The sequence below is a fragment of the Microtus pennsylvanicus genome, chromosome 6 (genome assembly GCF_037038515.1).
Source record: "Microtus pennsylvanicus isolate mMicPen1 chromosome 6, mMicPen1.hap1, whole genome shotgun sequence".
Taxonomy (NCBI): Eukaryota; Metazoa; Chordata; class Mammalia; order Rodentia; family Cricetidae; genus Microtus; species Microtus pennsylvanicus.
Window position 1 is genome coordinate 122,755,131 of NC_134584.1, and position 20,109 is coordinate 122,775,239.

The following is a 20,109-nucleotide window of genomic DNA, read 5'->3' on the forward strand; positions in this document are numbered from 1 at the left end:
ATAGGCTCAGGCAAAGCGGTTGGATCGCTTGGGGCATCCTTCCAGACAGGGGTAGACACTGTCTTGCTGGTGCCCTACCTACGGAGGTGCCTCGACGGGTCTGGTAGTGGCTAGGCGCTAGTCTCTCATCATTGGGGAACTGTAGTTTCCTCCTAATGCTCCTCCTCCTCCACCTCTTCTTCTACCTGCCCTTCCCTCCTGCTCCTGCTCCTGCTCCTGCTCCTCTTCCTCGGCTCCCCAGAGTAACCCCCTCCTCCTGGAGAATCTAGAAAGCCTGGGATTGGGTTAGAGAGACTGTGTGCCTGTGCCCGCCTGTGCTTTCTCGCCGTTCTGAGAAACCTTGGTTCTCTCTTTGGAACTTGGAATGCCAGCTCCCAAGATTCCAGTTCTGCCCCATGTCCACCCCCACCCCCAGTCCCACCCCTATCCCCTATCGCCAGCCAGCGGGGCCATCCAGTCCCCCATTGAAGGTGCCTCGTCGTGAAGTGGGCCGCACGCCCGCCCTGCGCGTCGGGGAGAAGAGAGAAAGGCAGGCTGTCCAGCGTGGAAGATGCTCCTGGGCCGACCGGTGGGGCCGAGGGAACTTGGAACTTGGAACTTGGGTCTTGGCGCTCTCTGCTCCTGGACGGTGGGGGCGGGGGCAGGTCCCGGCCGCAACTCTCTTGGGCTATGTATCCTTATTTCCACCGGGCCACCCGGCATCCCCCACCATCAAGGAAGACTCAAGAAGGCAAGTCTGTTCCTTCTGCACCCACCTCTGGGGCTGAGCAGGACCTTCCTGAGCCTGGACTGTTATAAGGATGCTGTCGGCTGGCATCTGAAATCCACCGCACAGCTCAGCACAGCACAGACCTCTCTCTCTCGGCTTGGCTCTGGGTAGATAGATAGATAGATAGATAGATAGATAGATAGATAGATAGATAGATAGATAGATAGGGAGTTCCACCGTAGGGCTTAGTGGAACAGCGCCTGAGCGTCCAGCTTCTTGACTCCATGCCCATCTTGGACCTCGGTGGTTGGCCTCCACCTCACAGATTCCATCCCTGAGCCCAGGCCTTGGCCTCTCAGGTTGGGTTCAGGAGGCAACCAACTGTTGATACCTGGCATCCCATCCCACCGGGGACAAGCCCACCAGCCGAGCGAGCCCTAGAGGGCACCAGTGCGTGGGCGCTTCCCCTCATGCACGCGCGCATGCCCGTAGGCACTCGGGCCTGCACACAAGCGTACTCACACGCTCGCGCATGCAGAAACACACTCAAGCACGCGTGTACGCAAGCACGCGATCGGAGCCTACAGACTGACACGCAAGCAGGTGGACACCCAGACGCACATCCACACAAGTACGCACGCACAGCACACACACACACACACAATCATGCAAAAATGCACACACTCCCGAGCAGGCAGAGACAAAAGCAGGCAAAACCCCAGACACACGTGCGCACTCACAAGCATGCACGCACAACACACACACAAACACAAAGGCGCCTATTGTGGCCTACACGAACACACGTGCACCCACATGGGGCTTCTCACACAAGCACGCACATTGCACATTACACACAGGCAAGCAGGCACACAGGCACGCAGGTGGGCGCACACCCCATCCCCGGGAGTGGGTGGGTGGAGCCTGCTTGCTCTTAGACCGCATCCACCGGGTGCATTGCGTGGAGGGGGCGAGGCGATCTCTTCCTGAACACATACACAGTGTTGTGCTGTGCGGGGCTGCGATGCCAGGCGCACCTAGGCCCTTGGCCCTCGCCCTTCGCCCCTCGCCGCGGCTCCCAAGGGCATGCCGGTGGCCGTCCAGCTTCCACCCGTGACACCCACCCCGCGCAGCGAGTTAGTCTTAATTTCCTTCAGTGGTCCTGTCATTTCCTTCCCCACTCGGGTGTTTCCCCTCGTGGGTGGGTTTCCTGCGTGCCTGAGGGCTCTGAGCGGTGGGTGGATTTGGAACCTTGTGAGAGGTGCGCCGTCTTTCCGGGGTGCGGATTGTCCTGGTGGTGTCCTGCCTGGTCCGGGCTGGCCCTCGGCCCGCGGTCGCGAAGGCCAAAAGGGGCCGAAAGAGAAAAGGAAGACAAAAAGCCTACAGCACCCGGTATTCCCAGGCGGTCTCCCATCCAAGTACTAACCAGGCCCGACCCTGCTTAGCTTCCGAGATCAGACGAGATCGGGCGCGTTCAGGGTGGTATGGCCGTAGACGGAGGCGTGTGTCGCTGTCGTGCCCCAAGAGCCTGCTGCTGCTGCTGCTGCTGCTGCTGCTGCTGCTGCTGCTGCTGCTGCTGCTGTAACACTGGCCTGCCTGCGCTCCTGCACGCCAGCCCGCCCCCACGCCCCCACGCCCTCCGGAGTCCGAGTCCGGAAGGACGGACGGACGGACGGACGGACGGACGGACGGGCGGGCGGGCGGGCGGGCGGACGGACGATCCCCTCCCCGCCCGCCAGACAGCCTGCCAGCTAGGCCGCCCTCTGCCCCGACCCGGAGCCGGGCTCCAGGGCCAGCAGCAGTCGCCAGGCAGCCCTACCTACCGACCTTGTCTCCCGTTCCTCATCGGGCACCCTCACCGCGCCCCAACCGTGCCCCTGGCAGGTTTGTTGGCCCGCAAGCTGGCTCCTCCCTTGCCCGCCCTCAGCCTCCTTCGGTGGGGAATCCACGGGTGTCGGCTTTGACAGGGCCTCAGGGCTTTCCAGGGCAGGGGTCGGCTTTGGACCCCGACTCTCCCTCCACCTGGGGACTGTTGCCAGGTAGCCAGCCAGCTCCTTGCCTCTGTCGTCCCGCGGGCCACTGGTGGAAGCATGGGGGTTGGGTCCGGGGAGATGGGCGGCGCCCGGCAAGGGGTGATGGTGGGGCTGGGGTGAGACTGGGGTGGGGTGGCATGGGGTGGCATGAGGAGTTCGCGGGGGAGGTGCCCAGATAGGCTCAGGCAAAGCGGTTGGATCGCTTGGGGCATCCTTCCAGACAGGGGTAGACACTGTCTTGCTGGTGCCCTACCTACGGAGGTGCCTCGACGGGTCTGGTAGTGGCTAGGCGCTAGTCTCTCATCATTGGGGAACTGTAGTTTCCTCCTAATGCTCCTCCTCCTCCACCTCTTCTTCTACCTGCCCTTCCCTCCTGCTCCTGCTCCTGCTCCTGCTCCTCTTCCTCGGCTCCCCAGAGTAACCCCCTCCTCCTGGAGAATCTAGAAAGCCTGGGATTGGGTTAGAGAGACTGTGTGCCTGTGCCCGCCTGTGCTTTCTCGCCGTTCTGAGAAACCTTGGTTCTCTCTTTGGAACTTGGAATGCCAGCTCCCAAGATTCCAGTTCTGCCCCATGTCCACCCCCACCCCCAGTCCCACCCCTATCCCCTATCGCCAGCCAGCGGGGCCATCCAGTCCCCCATTGAAGGTGCCTCGTCGTGAAGTGGGCCGCACGCCCGCCCTGCGCGTCGGGGAGAAGAGAGAAAGGCAGGCTGTCCAGCGTGGAAGATGCTCCTGGGCCGACCGGTGGGGCCGAGGGAACTTGGAACTTGGAACTTGGGTCTTGGCGCTCTCTGCTCCTGGACGGTGGGGGCGGGGGCAGGTCCCGGCCGCAACTCTCTTGGGCTATGTATCCTTATTTCCACCGGGCCACCCGGCATCCCCCACCATCAAGGAAGACTCAAGAAGGCAAGTCTGTTCCTTCTGCACCCACCTCTGGGGCTGAGCAGGACCTTCCTGAGCCTGGACTGTTATAAGGATGCTGTCGGCTGGCATCTGAAATCCACCGCACAGCTCAGCACAGCACAGACCTCTCTCTCTCGGCTTGGCTCTGGGTAGATAGATAGATAGATAGATAGATAGATAGATAGATAGATAGATAGATAGATAGGGAGTTCCACCGTAGGGCTTAGTGGAACAGCGCCTGAGCGTCCAGCTTCTTGACTCCATGCCCATCTTGGACCTCGGTGGTTGGCCTCCACCTCACAGATTCCATCCCTGAGCCCAGGCCTTGGCCTCTCAGGTTGGGTTCAGGAGGCAACCAACTGTTGATACCTGGCATCCCATCCCACCGGGGACAAGCCCACCAGCCGAGCGAGCCCTAGAGGGCACCAGTGCGTGGGCGCTTCCCCTCATGCACGCGCGCATGCCCGTAGGCACTCGGGCCTGCACACAAGCGTACTCACACGCTCGCGCATGCAGAAACACACTCAAGCACGCGTGTACGCAAGCACGCGATCGGAGCCTACAGACTGACACGCAAGCAGGTGGACACCCAGACGCACATCCACACAAGTACGCACGCACAGCACACACACACACACACAATCATGCAAAAATGCACACACTCCCGAGCAGGCAGAGACAAAAGCAGGCAAAACCCCAGACACACGTGCGCACTCACAAGCATGCACGCACAACACACACACAAACACAAAGGCGCCTATTGTGGCCTACACGAACACACGTGCACCCACATGGGGCTTCTCACACAAGCACGCACATTGCACATTACACACAGGCAAGCAGGCACACAGGCACGCAGGTGGGCGCACACCCCATCCCCGGGAGTGGGTGGGTGGAGCCTGCTTGCTCTTAGACCGCATCCACCGGGTGCATTGCGTGGAGGGGGCGAGGCGATCTCTTCCTGAACACATACACAGTGTTGTGCTGTGCGGGGCTGCGATGCCAGGCGCACCTAGGCCCTTGGCCCTCGCCCTTCGCCCCTCGCCGCGGCTCCCAAGGGCATGCCGGTGGCCGTCCAGCTTCCACCCGTGACACCCACCCCGCGCAGCGAGTTAGTCTTAATTTCCTTCAGTGGTCCTGTCATTTCCTTCCCCACTCGGGTGTTTCCCCTCGTGGGTGGGTTTCCTGCGTGCCTGAGGGCTCTGAGCGGTGGGTGGATTTGGAACCTTGTGAGAGGTGCGCCGTCTTTCCGGGGTGCGGATTGTCCTGGTGGTGTCCTGCCTGGTCCGGGCTGGCCCTCGGCCCGCGGTCGCGAAGGCCAAAAGGGGCCGAAAGAGAAAAGGAAGACAAAAAGCCTACAGCACCCGGTATTCCCAGGCGGTCTCCCATCCAAGTACTAACCAGGCCCGACCCTGCTTAGCTTCCGAGATCAGACGAGATCGGGCGCGTTCAGGGTGGTATGGCCGTAGACGGAGGCGTGTGTCGCTGTCGTGCCCCAAGAGCCTGCTGCTGCTGCTGCTGCTGCTGCTGCTGCTGCTGCTGCTGCTGCTGCTGCTGTAACACTGGCCTGCCTGCGCTCCTGCACGCCAGCCCGCCCCCACGCCCCCACGCCCTCCGGAGTCCGAGTCCGGAAGGACGGACGGACGGACGGACGGACGGACGGACGGGCGGGCGGGCGGGCGGGCGGACGGACGATCCCCTCCCCGCCCGCCAGACAGCCTGCCAGCTAGGCCGCCCTCTGCCCCGACCCGGAGCCGGGCTCCAGGGCCAGCAGCAGTCGCCAGGCAGCCCTACCTACCGACCTTGTCTCCCGTTCCTCATCGGGCACCCTCACCGCGCCCCAACCGTGCCCCTGGCAGGTTTGTTGGCCCGCAAGCTGGCTCCTCCCTTGCCCGCCCTCAGCCTCCTTCGGTGGGGAATCCACGGGTGTCGGCTTTGACAGGGCCTCAGGGCTTTCCAGGGCAGGGGTCGGCTTTGGACCCCGACTCTCCCTCCACCTGGGGACTGTTGCCAGGTAGCCAGCCAGCTCCTTGCCTCTGTCGTCCCGCGGGCCACTGGTGGAAGCATGGGGGTTGGGTCCGGGGAGATGGGCGGCGCCCGGCAAGGGGTGATGGTGGGGCTGGGGTGAGACTGGGGTGGGGTGGCATGGGGTGGCATGAGGAGTTCGCGGGGGAGGTGCCCAGATAGGCTCAGGCAAAGCGGTTGGATCGCTTGGGGCATCCTTCCAGACAGGGGTAGACACTGTCTTGCTGGTGCCCTACCTACGGAGGTGCCTCGACGGGTCTGGTAGTGGCTAGGCGCTAGTCTCTCATCATTGGGGAACTGTAGTTTCCTCCTAATGCTCCTCCTCCTCCACCTCTTCTTCTACCTGCCCTTCCCTCCTGCTCCTGCTCCTGCTCCTGCTCCTCTTCCTCGGCTCCCCAGAGTAACCCCCTCCTCCTGGAGAATCTAGAAAGCCTGGGATTGGGTTAGAGAGACTGTGTGCCTGTGCCCGCCTGTGCTTTCTCGCCGTTCTGAGAAACCTTGGTTCTCTCTTTGGAACTTGGAATGCCAGCTCCCAAGATTCCAGTTCTGCCCCATGTCCACCCCCACCCCCAGTCCCACCCCTATCCCCTATCGCCAGCCAGCGGGGCCATCCAGTCCCCCATTGAAGGTGCCTCGTCGTGAAGTGGGCCGCACGCCCGCCCTGCGCGTCGGGGAGAAGAGAGAAAGGCAGGCTGTCCAGCGTGGAAGATGCTCCTGGGCCGACCGGTGGGGCCGAGGGAACTTGGAACTTGGAACTTGGGTCTTGGCGCTCTCTGCTCCTGGACGGTGGGGGCGGGGGCAGGTCCCGGCCGCAACTCTCTTGGGCTATGTATCCTTATTTCCACCGGGCCACCCGGCATCCCCCACCATCAAGGAAGACTCAAGAAGGCAAGTCTGTTCCTTCTGCACCCACCTCTGGGGCTGAGCAGGACCTTCCTGAGCCTGGACTGTTATAAGGATGCTGTCGGCTGGCATCTGAAATCCACCGCACAGCTCAGCACAGCACAGACCTCTCTCTCTCGGCTTGGCTCTGGGTAGATAGATAGATAGATAGATAGATAGATAGATAGATAGATAGATAGGGAGTTCCACCGTAGGGCTTAGTGGAACAGCGCCTGAGCGTCCAGCTTCTTGACTCCATGCCCATCTTGGACCTCGGTGGTTGGCCTCCACCTCACAGATTCCATCCCTGAGCCCAGGCCTTGGCCTCTCAGGTTGGGTTCAGGAGGCAACCAACTGTTGATACCTGGCATCCCATCCCACCGGGGACAAGCCCACCAGCCGAGCGAGCCCTAGAGGGCACCAGTGCGTGGGCGCTTCCCCTCATGCACGCGCGCATGCCCGTAGGCACTCGGGCCTGCACACAAGCGTACTCACACGCTCGCGCATGCAGAAACACACTCAAGCACGCGTGTACGCAAGCACGCGATCGGAGCCTACAGACTGACACGCAAGCAGGTGGACACCCAGACGCACATCCACACAAGTACGCACGCACAGCACACACACACACACACAATCATGCAAAAATGCACACACTCCCGAGCAGGCAGAGACAAAAGCAGGCAAAACCCCAGACACACGTGCGCACTCACAAGCATGCACGCACAACACACACACAAACACAAAGGCGCCTATTGTGGCCTACACGAACACACGTGCACCCACATGGGGCTTCTCACACAAGCACGCACATTGCACATTACACACAGGCAAGCAGGCACACAGGCACGCAGGTGGGCGCACACCCCATCCCCGGGAGTGGGTGGGTGGAGCCTGCTTGCTCTTAGACCGCATCCACCGGGTGCATTGCGTGGAGGGGGCGAGGCGATCTCTTCCTGAACACATACACAGTGTTGTGCTGTGCGGGGCTGCGATGCCAGGCGCACCTAGGCCCTTGGCCCTCGCCCTTCGCCCCTCGCCGCGGCTCCCAAGGGCATGCCGGTGGCCGTCCAGCTTCCACCCGTGACACCCACCCCGCGCAGCGAGTTAGTCTTAATTTCCTTCAGTGGTCCTGTCATTTCCTTCCCCACTCGGGTGTTTCCCCTCGTGGGTGGGTTTCCTGCGTGCCTGAGGGCTCTGAGCGGTGGGTGGATTTGGAACCTTGTGAGAGGTGCGCCGTCTTTCCGGGGTGCGGATTGTCCTGGTGGTGTCCTGCCTGGTCCGGGCTGGCCCTCGGCCCGCGGTCGCGAAGGCCAAAAGGGGCCGAAAGAGAAAAGGAAGACAAAAAGCCTACAGCACCCGGTATTCCCAGGCGGTCTCCCATCCAAGTACTAACCAGGCCCGACCCTGCTTAGCTTCCGAGATCAGACGAGATCGGGCGCGTTCAGGGTGGTATGGCCGTAGACGGAGGCGTGTGTCGCTGTCGTGCCCCAAGAGCCTGCTGCTGCTGCTGCTGCTGCTGCTGCTGCTGCTGCTGCTGCTGCTGCTGCTGCTGCTGTAACACTGGCCTGCCTGCGCTCCTGCACGCCAGCCCGCCCCCACGCCCCCACGCCCTCCGGAGTCCGAGTCCGGAAGGACGGACGGACGGACGGACGGACGGACGGACGGGCGGGCGGGCGGGCGGGCGGACGGACGATCCCCTCCCCGCCCGCCAGACAGCCTGCCAGCTAGGCCGCCCTCTGCCCCGACCCGGAGCCGGGCTCCAGGGCCAGCAGCAGTCGCCAGGCAGCCCTACCTACCGACCTTGTCTCCCGTTCCTCATCGGGCACCCTCACCGCGCCCCAACCGTGCCCCTGGCAGGTTTGTTGGCCCGCAAGCTGGCTCCTCCCTTGCCCGCCCTCAGCCTCCTTCGGTGGGGAATCCACGGGTGTCGGCTTTGACAGGGCCTCAGGGCTTTCCAGGGCAGGGGTCGGCTTTGGACCCCGACTCTCCCTCCACCTGGGGACTGTTGCCAGGTAGCCAGCCAGCTCCTTGCCTCTGTCGTCCCGCGGGCCACTGGTGGAAGCATGGGGGTTGGGTCCGGGGAGATGGGCGGCGCCCGGCAAGGGGTGATGGTGGGGCTGGGGTGAGACTGGGGTGGGGTGGCATGGGGTGGCATGAGGAGTTCGCGGGGGAGGTGCCCAGATAGGCTCAGGCAAAGCGGTTGGATCGCTTGGGGCATCCTTCCAGACAGGGGTAGACACTGTCTTGCTGGTGCCCTACCTACGGAGGTGCCTCGACGGGTCTGGTAGTGGCTAGGCGCTAGTCTCTCATCATTGGGGAACTGTAGTTTCCTCCTAATGCTCCTCCTCCTCCACCTCTTCTTCTACCTGCCCTTCCCTCCTGCTCCTGCTCCTGCTCCTGCTCCTCTTCCTCGGCTCCCCAGAGTAACCCCCTCCTCCTGGAGAATCTAGAAAGCCTGGGATTGGGTTAGAGAGACTGTGTGCCTGTGCCCGCCTGTGCTTTCTCGCCGTTCTGAGAAACCTTGGTTCTCTCTTTGGAACTTGGAATGCCAGCTCCCAAGATTCCAGTTCTGCCCCATGTCCACCCCCACCCCCAGTCCCACCCCTATCCCCTATCGCCAGCCAGCGGGGCCATCCAGTCCCCCATTGAAGGTGCCTCGTCGTGAAGTGGGCCGCACGCCCGCCCTGCGCGTCGGGGAGAAGAGAGAAAGGCAGGCTGTCCAGCGTGGAAGATGCTCCTGGGCCGACCGGTGGGGCCGAGGGAACTTGGAACTTGGAACTTGGGTCTTGGCGCTCTCTGCTCCTGGACGGTGGGGGCGGGGGCAGGTCCCGGCCGCAACTCTCTTGGGCTATGTATCCTTATTTCCACCGGGCCACCCGGCATCCCCCACCATCAAGGAAGACTCAAGAAGGCAAGTCTGTTCCTTCTGCACCCACCTCTGGGGCTGAGCAGGACCTTCCTGAGCCTGGACTGTTATAAGGATGCTGTCGGCTGGCATCTGAAATCCACCGCACAGCTCAGCACAGCACAGACCTCTCTCTCTCGGCTTGGCTCTGGGTAGATAGATAGATAGATAGATAGATAGATAGATAGATAGATAGATAGATAGGGAGTTCCACCGTAGGGCTTAGTGGAACAGCGCCTGAGCGTCCAGCTTCTTGACTCCATGCCCATCTTGGACCTCGGTGGTTGGCCTCCACCTCACAGATTCCATCCCTGAGCCCAGGCCTTGGCCTCTCAGGTTGGGTTCAGGAGGCAACCAACTGTTGATACCTGGCATCCCATCCCACCGGGGACAAGCCCACCAGCCGAGCGAGCCCTAGAGGGCACCAGTGCGTGGGCGCTTCCCCTCATGCACGCGCGCATGCCCGTAGGCACTCGGGCCTGCACACAAGCGTACTCACACGCTCGCGCATGCAGAAACACACTCAAGCACGCGTGTACGCAAGCACGCGATCGGAGCCTACAGACTGACACGCAAGCAGGTGGACACCCAGACGCACATCCACACAAGTACGCACGCACAGCACACACACACACACACAATCATGCAAAAATGCACACACTCCCGAGCAGGCAGAGACAAAAGCAGGCAAAACCCCAGACACACGTGCGCACTCACAAGCATGCACGCACAACACACACACAAACACAAAGGCGCCTATTGTGGCCTACACGAACACACGTGCACCCACATGGGGCTTCTCACACAAGCACGCACATTGCACATTACACACAGGCAAGCAGGCACACAGGCACGCAGGTGGGCGCACACCCCATCCCCGGGAGTGGGTGGGTGGAGCCTGCTTGCTCTTAGACCGCATCCACCGGGTGCATTGCGTGGAGGGGGCGAGGCGATCTCTTCCTGAACACATACACAGTGTTGTGCTGTGCGGGGCTGCGATGCCAGGCGCACCTAGGCCCTTGGCCCTCGCCCTTCGCCCCTCGCCGCGGCTCCCAAGGGCATGCCGGTGGCCGTCCAGCTTCCACCCGTGACACCCACCCCGCGCAGCGAGTTAGTCTTAATTTCCTTCAGTGGTCCTGTCATTTCCTTCCCCACTCGGGTGTTTCCCCTCGTGGGTGGGTTTCCTGCGTGCCTGAGGGCTCTGAGCGGTGGGTGGATTTGGAACCTTGTGAGAGGTGCGCCGTCTTTCCGGGGTGCGGATTGTCCTGGTGGTGTCCTGCCTGGTCCGGGCTGGCCCTCGGCCCGCGGTCGCGAAGGCCAAAAGGGGCCGAAAGAGAAAAGGAAGACAAAAAGCCTACAGCACCCGGTATTCCCAGGCGGTCTCCCATCCAAGTACTAACCAGGCCCGACCCTGCTTAGCTTCCGAGATCAGACGAGATCGGGCGCGTTCAGGGTGGTATGGCCGTAGACGGAGGCGTGTGTCGCTGTCGTGCCCCAAGAGCCTGCTGCTGCTGCTGCTGCTGCTGCTGCTGCTGCTGCTGCTGCTGCTGCTGCAACACTGGCCTGCCTGCGCTCCTGCACGCCAGCCCGCCCCCACGCCCCCACGCCCTCCGGAGTCCGAGTCCGGAAGGACGGACGGACGGGCGGGCGGGCGGGCGGACGGACGATCCCCTCCCCGCCCGCCAGACAGCCTGCCAGCTAGGCCGCCCTCTGCCCCGACCCGGAGCCGGGCTCCAGGGCCAGCAGCAGTCGCCAGGCAGCCCTACCTACCGACCTTGTCTCCCGTTCCTCATCGGGCACCCTCACCGCGCCCCAACCGTGCCCCTGGCAGGTTTGTTGGCCCGCAAGCTGGCTCCTCCCTTGCCCGCCCTCAGCCTCCTTCGGTGGGGAATCCACGGGTGTCGGCTTTGACAGGGCCTCAGGGCTTTCCAGGGCAGGGGTCGGCTTTGGACCCCGACTCTCCCTCCACCTGGGGACTGTTGCCAGGTAGCCAGCCAGCTCCTTGCCTCTGTCGTCCCGCGGGCCACTGGTGGAAGCATGGGGGTTGGGTCCGGGGAGATGGGCGGCGCCCGGCAAGGGGTGATGGTGGGGCTGGGGTGAGACTGGGGTGGGGTGGCATGGGGTGGCATGAGGAGTTCGCGGGGGAGGTGCCCAGATAGGCTCAGGCAAAGCGGTTGGATCGCTTGGGGCATCCTTCCAGACAGGGGTAGACACTGTCTTGCTGGTGCCCTACCTACGGAGGTGCCTCGACGGGTCTGGTAGTGGCTAGGCGCTAGTCTCTCATCATTGGGGAACTGTAGTTTCCTCCTAATGCTCCTCCTCCTCCACCTCTTCTTCTACCTGCCCTTCCCTCCTGCTCCTGCTCCTGCTCCTGCTCCTCTTCCTCGGCTCCCCAGAGTAACCCCCTCCTCCTGGAGAATCTAGAAAGCCTGGGATTGGGTTAGAGAGACTGTGTGCCTGTGCCCGCCTGTGCTTTCTCGCCGTTCTGAGAAACCTTGGTTCTCTCTTTGGAACTTGGAATGCCAGCTCCCAAGATTCCAGTTCTGCCCCATGTCCACCCCCACCCCCAGTCCCACCCCTATCCCCTATCGCCAGCCAGCGGGGCCATCCAGTCCCCCATTGAAGGTGCCTCGTCGTGAAGTGGGCCGCACGCCCGCCCTGCGCGTCGGGGAGAAGAGAGAAAGGCAGGCTGTCCAGCGTGGAAGATGCTCCTGGGCCGACCGGTGGGGCCGAGGGAACTTGGAACTTGGAACTTGGGTCTTGGCGCTCTCTGCTCCTGGACGGTGGGGGCGGGGGCAGGTCCCGGCCGCAACTCTCTTGGGCTATGTATCCTTATTTCCACCGGGCCACCCGGCATCCCCCACCATCAAGGAAGACTCAAGAAGGCAAGTCTGTTCCTTCTGCACCCACCTCTGGGGCTGAGCAGGACCTTCCTGAGCCTGGACTGTTATAAGGATGCTGTCGGCTGGCATCTGAAATCCACCGCACAGCTCAGCACAGCACAGACCTCTCTCTCTCGGCTTGGCTCTGGGTAGATAGATAGATAGATAGATAGATAGATAGATAGATAGATAGATAGATAGGGAGTTCCACCGTAGGGCTTAGTGGAACAGCGCCTGAGCGTCCAGCTTCTTGACTCCATGCCCATCTTGGACCTCGGTGGTTGGCCTCCACCTCACAGATTCCATCCCTGAGCCCAGGCCTTGGCCTCTCAGGTTGGGTTCAGGAGGCAACCAACTGTTGATACCTGGCATCCCATCCCACCGGGGACAAGCCCACCAGCCGAGCGAGCCCTAGAGGGCACCAGTGCGTGGGCGCTTCCCCTCATGCACGCGCGCATGCCCGTAGGCACTCGGGCCTGCACACAAGCGTACTCACACGCTCGCGCATGCAGAAACACACTCAAGCACGCGTGTACGCAAGCACGCGATCGGAGCCTACAGACTGACACGCAAGCAGGTGGACACCCAGACGCACATCCACACAAGTACGCACGCACAGCACACACACACACACACAATCATGCAAAAATGCACACACTCCCGAGCAGGCAGAGACAAAAGCAGGCAAAACCCCAGACACACGTGCGCACTCACAAGCATGCACGCACAACACACACACAAACACAAAGGCGCCTATTGTGGCCTACACGAACACACGTGCACCCACATGGGGCTTCTCACACAAGCACGCACATTGCACATTACACACAGGCAAGCAGGCACACAGGCACGCAGGTGGGCGCACACCCCATCCCCGGGAGTGGGTGGGTGGAGCCTGCTTGCTCTTAGACCGCATCCACCGGGTGCATTGCGTGGAGGGGGCGAGGCGATCTCTTCCTGAACACATACACAGTGTTGTGCTGTGCGGGGCTGCGATGCCAGGCGCACCTAGGCCCTTGGCCCTCGCCCTTCGCCCCTCGCCGCGGCTCCCAAGGGCATGCCGGTGGCCGTCCAGCTTCCACCCGTGACACCCACCCCGCGCAGCGAGTTAGTCTTAATTTCCTTCAGTGGTCCTGTCATTTCCTTCCCCACTCGGGTGTTTCCCCTCGTGGGTGGGTTTCCTGCGTGCCTGAGGGCTCTGAGCGGTGGGTGGATTTGGAACCTTGTGAGAGGTGCGCCGTCTTTCCGGGGTGCGGATTGTCCTGGTGGTGTCCTGCCTGGTCCGGGCTGGCCCTCGGCCCGCGGTCGCGAAGGCCAAAAGGGGCCGAAAGAGAAAAGGAAGACAAAAAGCCTACAGCACCCGGTATTCCCAGGCGGTCTCCCATCCAAGTACTAACCAGGCCCGACCCTGCTTAGCTTCCGAGATCAGACGAGATCGGGCGCGTTCAGGGTGGTATGGCCGTAGACGGAGGCGTGTGTCGCTGTCGTGCCCCAAGAGCCTGCTGCTGCTGCTGCTGCTGCTGCTGCTGCTGCTGCTGCTGCTGCTGCTGCTGCTGCTGCTGCTGTAACACTGGCCTGCCTGCGCTCCTGCACGCCAGCCCGCCCCCACGCCCCCACGCCCTCCGGAGTCCGAGTCCGGAAGGACGGACGGACGGACGGACGGACGGACGGACGGGCGGGCGGGCGGGCGGGCGGACGGACGATCCCCTCCCCGCCCGCCAGACAGCCTGCCAGCTAGGCCGCCCTCTGCCCCGACCCGGAGCCGGGCTCCAGGGCCAGCAGCAGTCGCCAGGCAGCCCTACCTACCGACCTTGTCTCCCGTTCCTCATCGGGCACCCTCACCGCGCCCCAACCGTGCCCCTGGCAGGTTTGTTGGCCCGCAAGCTGGCTCCTCCCTTGCCCGCCCTCAGCCTCCTTCGGTGGGGAATCCACGGGTGTCGGCTTTGACAGGGCCTCAGGGCTTTCCAGGGCAGGGGTCGGCTTTGGACCCCGACTCTCCCTCCACCTGGGGACTGTTGCCAGGTAGCCAGCCAGCTCCTTGCCTCTGTCGTCCCGCGGGCCACTGGTGGAAGCATGGGGGTTGGGTCCGGGGAGATGGGCGGCGCCCGGCAAGGGGTGATGGTGGGGCTGGGGTGAGACTGGGGTGGGGTGGCATGGGGTGGCATGAGGAGTTCGCGGGGGAGGTGCCCAGATAGGCTCAGGCAAAGCGGTTGGATCGCTTGGGGCATCCTTCCAGACAGGGGTAGACACTGTCTTGCTGGTGCCCTACCTACGGAGGTGCCTCGACGGGTCTGGTAGTGGCTAGGCGCTAGTCTCTCATCATTGGGGAACTGTAGTTTCCTCCTAATGCTCCTCCTCCTCCACCTCTTCTTCTACCTGCCCTTCCCTCCTGCTCCTGCTCCTGCTCCTGCTCCTCTTCCTCGGCTCCCCAGAGTAACCCCCTCCTCCTGGAGAATCTAGAAAGCCTGGGATTGGGTTAGAGAGACTGTGTGCCTGTGCCCGCCTGTGCTTTCTCGCCGTTCTGAGAAACCTTGGTTCTCTCTTTGGAACTTGGAATGCCAGCTCCCAAGATTCCAGTTCTGCCCCATGTCCACCCCCACCCCCAGTCCCACCCCTATCCCCTATCGCCAGCCAGCGGGGCCATCCAGTCCCCCATTGAAGGTGCCTCGTCGTGAAGTGGGCCGCACGCCCGCCCTGCGCGTCGGGGAGAAGAGAGAAAGGCAGGCTGTCCAGCGTGGAAGATGCTCCTGGGCCGACCGGTGGGGCCGAGGGAACTTGGAACTTGGAACTTGGGTCTTGGCGCTCTCTGCTCCTGGACGGTGGGGGCGGGGGCAGGTCCCGGCCGCAACTCTCTTGGGCTATGTATCCTTATTTCCACCGGGCCACCCGGCATCCCCCACCATCAAGGAAGACTCAAGAAGGCAAGTCTGTTCCTTCTGCACCCACCTCTGGGGCTGAGCAGGACCTTCCTGAGCCTGGACTGTTATAAGGATGCTGTCGGCTGGCATCTGAAATCCACCGCACAGCTCAGCACAGCACAGACCTCTCTCTCTCGGCTTGGCTCTGGGTAGATAGATAGATAGATAGATAGATAGATAGATAGATAGATAGATAGATAGATAGGGAGTTCCACCGTAGGGCTTAGTGGAACAGCGCCTGAGCGTCCAGCTTCTTGACTCCATGCCCATCTTGGACCTCGGTGGTTGGCCTCCACCTCACAGATTCCATCCCTGAGCCCAGGCCTTGGCCTCTCAGGTTGGGTTCAGGAGGCAACCAACTGTTGATACCTGGCATCCCATCCCACCGGGGACAAGCCCACCAGCCGAGCGAGCCCTAGAGGGCACCAGTGCGTGGGCGCTTCCCCTCATGCACGCGCGCATGCCCGTAGGCACTCGGGCCTGCACACAAGCGTACTCACACGCTCGCGCATGCAGAAACACACTCAAGCACGCGTGTACGCAAGCACGCGATCGGAGCCTACAGACTGACACGCAAGCAGGTGGACACCCAGACGCACATCCACACAAGTACGCACGCACAGCACACACACACACACACAATCATGCAAAAATGCACACACTCCCGAGCAGGCAGAGACAAAAGCAGGCAAAACCCCAGACACACGTGCGCACTCACAAGCATGCACGCACAACACACACACAAACACAAAGGCGCCTATTGTGGCCTACACGAACACACGTGTACCCACATGGGGCTTCTCACACAAGCACGCACATTGCACATTACACACAGGCAAGCAGGCACACAGGCACGCAGGTGGGCGCACACCCCATCCCCGGGAGTGGGTGGGTGGAGCCTGCTTGCTCTTAGACCGCATCCACCGGGTGCATTGCGTGGAGGGGGCGAGGCGATCTCTTCCTGAACACATACACAGTGTTGTGCTGTGCGGGGCTGCGATGCCAGGCGCACCTAGGCCCTTGGCCCTCGCCCTTCGCCCCTCGCCGCGGCTCCCAAGGGCATGCCGGTGGCCGTCCAGCTTCCACCCGTGACACCCACCCCGCGCAGCGAGTTAGTCTTAATTTCCTTCAGTGGTCCTGTCATTTCCTTCCCCACTCGGGTGTTTCCCCTCGTGGGTGGGTTTCCTGCGTGCCTGAGGGCTCTGAGCGGTGGGTGGATTTGGAACCTTGTGAGAGGTGCGCCGTCTTTCCGGGGTGCGGATTGTCCTGGTGGTGTCCTGCCTGGTCCGGGCTGGCCCTCGGCCCGCGGTCGCGAAGGCCAAAAGGGGCCGAAAGAGAAAAGGAAGACAAAAAGCCTACAGCACCCGGTATTCCCAGGCGGTCTCCCATCCAAGTACTAACCAGGCCCGACCCTGCTTAGCTTCCGAGATCAGACGAGATCGGGCGCGTTCAGGGTGGTATGGCCGTAGACGGAGGCGTGTGTCGCTGTCGTGCCCCAAGAGCCTGCTGCTGCTGCTGCTGCTGCTGCTGCTGCTGCTGCTGCTGCTGCTGCTGCTGCTGCTGCTGCTGCTGCTGTAACACTGGCCTGCCTGCGCTCCTGCACGCCAGCCCGCCCCCACGCCCCCACGCCCTCCGGAGTCCGAGTCCGGAAGGACGGACGGACGGACGGACGGACGGACGGACGGGCGGGCGGGCGGGCGGGCGGACGGACGATCCCCTCCCCGCCCGCCAGACAGCCTGCCAGCTAGGCCGCCCTCTGCCCCGACCCGGAGCCGGGCTCCAGGGCCAGCAGCAGTCGCCAGGCAGCCCTACCTACCGACCTTGTCTCCCGTTCCTCATCGGGCACCCTCACCGCGCCCCAACCGTGCCCCTGGCAGGTTTGTTGGCCCGCAAGCTGGCTCCTCCCTTGCCCGCCCTCAGCCTCCTTCGGTGGGGAATCCACGGGTGTCGGCTTTGACAGGGCCTCAGGGCTTTCCAGGGCAGGGGTCGGCTTTGGACCCCGACTCTCCCTCCACCTGGGGACTGTTGCCAGGTAGCCAGCCAGCTCCTTGCCTCTGTCGTCCCGCGGGCCACTGGTGGAAGCATGGGGGTTGGGTCCGGGGAGATGGGCGGCGCCCGGCAAGGGGTGATGGTGGGGCTGGGGTGAGACTGGGGTGGGGTGGCATGGGGTGGCATGAGGAGTTCGCGGGGGAGGTGCCCAGATAGGCTCAGGCAAAGCGGTTGGATCGCTTGGGGCATCCTTCCAGACAGGGGTAGACACTGTCTTGCTGGTGCCCTACCTACGGAGGTGCCTCGACGGGTCTGGTAGTGGCTAGGCGCTAGTCTCTCATCATTGGGGAACTGTAGTTTCCTCCTAATGCTCCTCCTCCTCCACCTCTTCTTCTACCTGCCCTTCCCTCCTGCTCCTGCTCCTGCTCCTGCTCCTCTTCCTCGGCTCCCCAGAGTAACCCCCTCCTCCTGGAGAATCTAGAAAGCCTGGGATTGGGTTAGAGAGACTGTGTGCCTGTGCCCGCCTGTGCTTTCTCGCCGTTCTGAGAAACCTTGGTTCTCTCTTTGGAACTTGGAATGCCAGCTCCCAAGATTCCAGTTCTGCCCCATGTCCACCCCCACCCCCAGTCCCACCCCTATCCCCTATCGCCAGCCAGCGGGGCCATCCAGTCCCCCATTGAAGGTGCCTCGTCGTGAAGTGGGCCGCACGCCCGCCCTGCGCGTCGGGGAGAAGAGAGAAAGGCAGGCTGTCCAGCGTGGAAGATGCTCCTGGGCCGACCGGTGGGGCCGAGGGAACTTGGAACTTGGAACTTGGGTCTTGGCGCTCTCTGCTCCTGGACGGTGGGGGCGGGGGCAGGTCCCGGCCGCAACTCTCTTGGGCTATGTATCCTTATTTCCACCGGGCCACCCGGCATCCCCCACCATCAAGGAAGACTCAAGAAGGCAAGTCTGTTCCTTCTGCACCCACCTCTGGGGCTGAGCAGGACCTTCCTGAGCCTGGACTGTTATAAGGATGCTGTCGGCTGGCATCTGAAATCCACCGCACAGCTCAGCACAGCACAGACCTCTCTCTCTCGGCTTGGCTCTGGGTAGATAGATAGATAGATAGATAGATAGATAGATAGATAGATAGATAGGGAGTTCCACCGTAGGGCTTAGTGGAACAGCGCCTGAGCGTCCAGCTTCTTGACTCCATGCCCATCTTGGACCTCGGTGGTTGGCCTCCACCTCACAGATTCCATCCCTGAGCCCAGGCCTTGGCCTCTCAGGTTGGGTTCAGGAGGCAACCAACTGTTGATACCTGGCATCCCATCCCACCGGGGACAAGCCCACCAGCCGAGCGAGCCCTAGAGGGCACCAGTGCGTGGGCGCTTCCCCTCATGCACGCGCGCATGCCCGTAGGCACTCGGGCCTGCACACAAGCGTACTCACACGCTCGCGCATGCAGAAACACACTCAAGCACGCGTGTACGCAAGCACGCGATCGGAGCCTACAGACTGACACGCAAGCAGGTGGACACCCAGACGCACATCCACACAAGTACGCACGCACAGCACACACACACACACACAATCATGCAAAAATGCACACACTCCCGAGCAGGCAGAGACAAAAGCAGGCAAAACCCCAGACACACGTGCGCACTCACAAGCATGCACGCACAACACACACACAAACACAAAGGCGCCTATTGTGGCCTACACGAACACACGTGCACCCACATGGGGCTTCTCACACAAGCACGCACATTGCACATTACACACAGGCAAGCAGGCACACAGGCACGCAGGTGGGCGCACACCCCATCCCCGGGAGTGGGTGGGTGGAGCCTGCTTGCTCTTAGACCGCATCCACCGGGTGCATTGCGTGGAGGGGGCGAGGCGATCTCTTCCTGAACACATACACAGTGTTGTGCTGTGCGGGGCTGCGATGCCAGGCGCACCTAGGCCCTTGGCCCTCGCCCTTCGCCCCTCGCCGCGGCTCCCAAGGGCATGCCGGTGGCCGTCCAGCTTCCACCCGTGACACCCACCCCGCGCAGCGAGTTAGTCTTAATTTCCTTCAGTGGTCCTGTCATTTCCTTCCCCACTCGGGTGTTTCCCCTCGTGGGTGGGTTTCCTGCGTGCCTGAGGGCTCTGAGCGGTGGGTGGATTTGGAACCTTGTGAGAGGTGCGCCGTCTTTCCGGGGTGCGGATTGTCCTGGTGGTGTCCTGCCTGGTCCGGGCTGGCCCTCGGCCCGCGGTCGCGAAGGCCAAAAGGGGCCGAAAGAGAAAAGGAAGACAAAAAGCCTACAGCACCCGGTATTCCCAGGCGGTCTCCCATCCAAGTACTAACCAGGCCCGACCCTGCTTAGCTTCCGAGATCAGACGAGATCGGGCGCGTTCAGGGTGGTATGGCCGTAGACGGAGGCGTGTGTCGCTGTCGTGCCCCAAGAGCCTGCTGCTGCTGCTGCTGCTGCTGCTGCTGCTGCTGCTGCTGCTGCTGCTGCTGCTGCTGCTGCTGCTGTAACACTGGCCTGCCTGCGCTCCTGCACGCCAGCCCGCCCCCACGCCCCCACGCCCTCCGGAGTCCGAGTCCGGAAGGACGGACGGACGGACGGACGGACGGACGGGCGGGCGGGCGGGCGGGCGGACGGACGATCCCCTCCCCGCCCGCCAGACAGCCTGCCAGCTAGGCCGCCCTCTGCCCCGACCCGGAGCCGGGCTCCAGGGCCAGCAGCAGTCGCCAGGCAGCCCTACCTACCGACCTTGTCTCCCGTTCCTCATCGGGCACCCTCACCGCGCCCCAACCGTGCCCCTGGCAGGTTTGTTGGCCCGCAAGCTGGCTCCTCCCTTGCCCGCCCTCAGCCTCCTTCGGTGGGGAATCC

General features: G+C 62.8%; 7 non-coding genes across 7 annotated transcripts; all 7 read right to left on the minus strand.

Moving 5' to 3' along the window:
* Window positions 1–2,083: 2,083 nt before the first annotated feature.
* Window positions 2,084–2,202, minus strand: LOC142853276 (5S ribosomal RNA). Its single transcript, XR_012911194.1, has one exon. It is a non-coding gene; the product is annotated as a 5S ribosomal RNA (ribosomal RNA).
* Window positions 2,203–4,993: 2,791 nt separating this feature from the next.
* On the minus strand, window positions 4,994–5,112 carry LOC142853277 (5S ribosomal RNA). Its single transcript, XR_012911195.1, has one exon. It is a non-coding gene; the product is annotated as a 5S ribosomal RNA (ribosomal RNA).
* Window positions 5,113–7,895: 2,783 nt separating this feature from the next.
* Window positions 7,896–8,014, minus strand: LOC142853278 (5S ribosomal RNA). The gene has a single exon (XR_012911196.1). It is a non-coding gene; the product is annotated as a 5S ribosomal RNA (ribosomal RNA).
* A 2,793-nt stretch (window positions 8,015–10,807) lies between these two features.
* Window positions 10,808–10,926, minus strand: LOC142853279 (5S ribosomal RNA). The gene has a single exon (XR_012911197.1). It is a non-coding gene; the product is annotated as a 5S ribosomal RNA (ribosomal RNA).
* A 2,760-nt stretch (window positions 10,927–13,686) lies between these two features.
* On the minus strand, window positions 13,687–13,805 carry LOC142853121 (5S ribosomal RNA). The gene has a single exon (XR_012911060.1). It is a non-coding gene; the product is annotated as a 5S ribosomal RNA (ribosomal RNA).
* A 2,803-nt stretch (window positions 13,806–16,608) lies between these two features.
* LOC142853122 (5S ribosomal RNA) lies at window positions 16,609–16,727 on the minus strand. The gene has a single exon (XR_012911061.1). It is a non-coding gene; the product is annotated as a 5S ribosomal RNA (ribosomal RNA).
* Window positions 16,728–19,528: 2,801 nt separating this feature from the next.
* LOC142853123 (5S ribosomal RNA) lies at window positions 19,529–19,647 on the minus strand. The gene has a single exon (XR_012911062.1). It is a non-coding gene; the product is annotated as a 5S ribosomal RNA (ribosomal RNA).
* Between the last annotated feature and the right edge of the window lie 462 nt (window positions 19,648–20,109).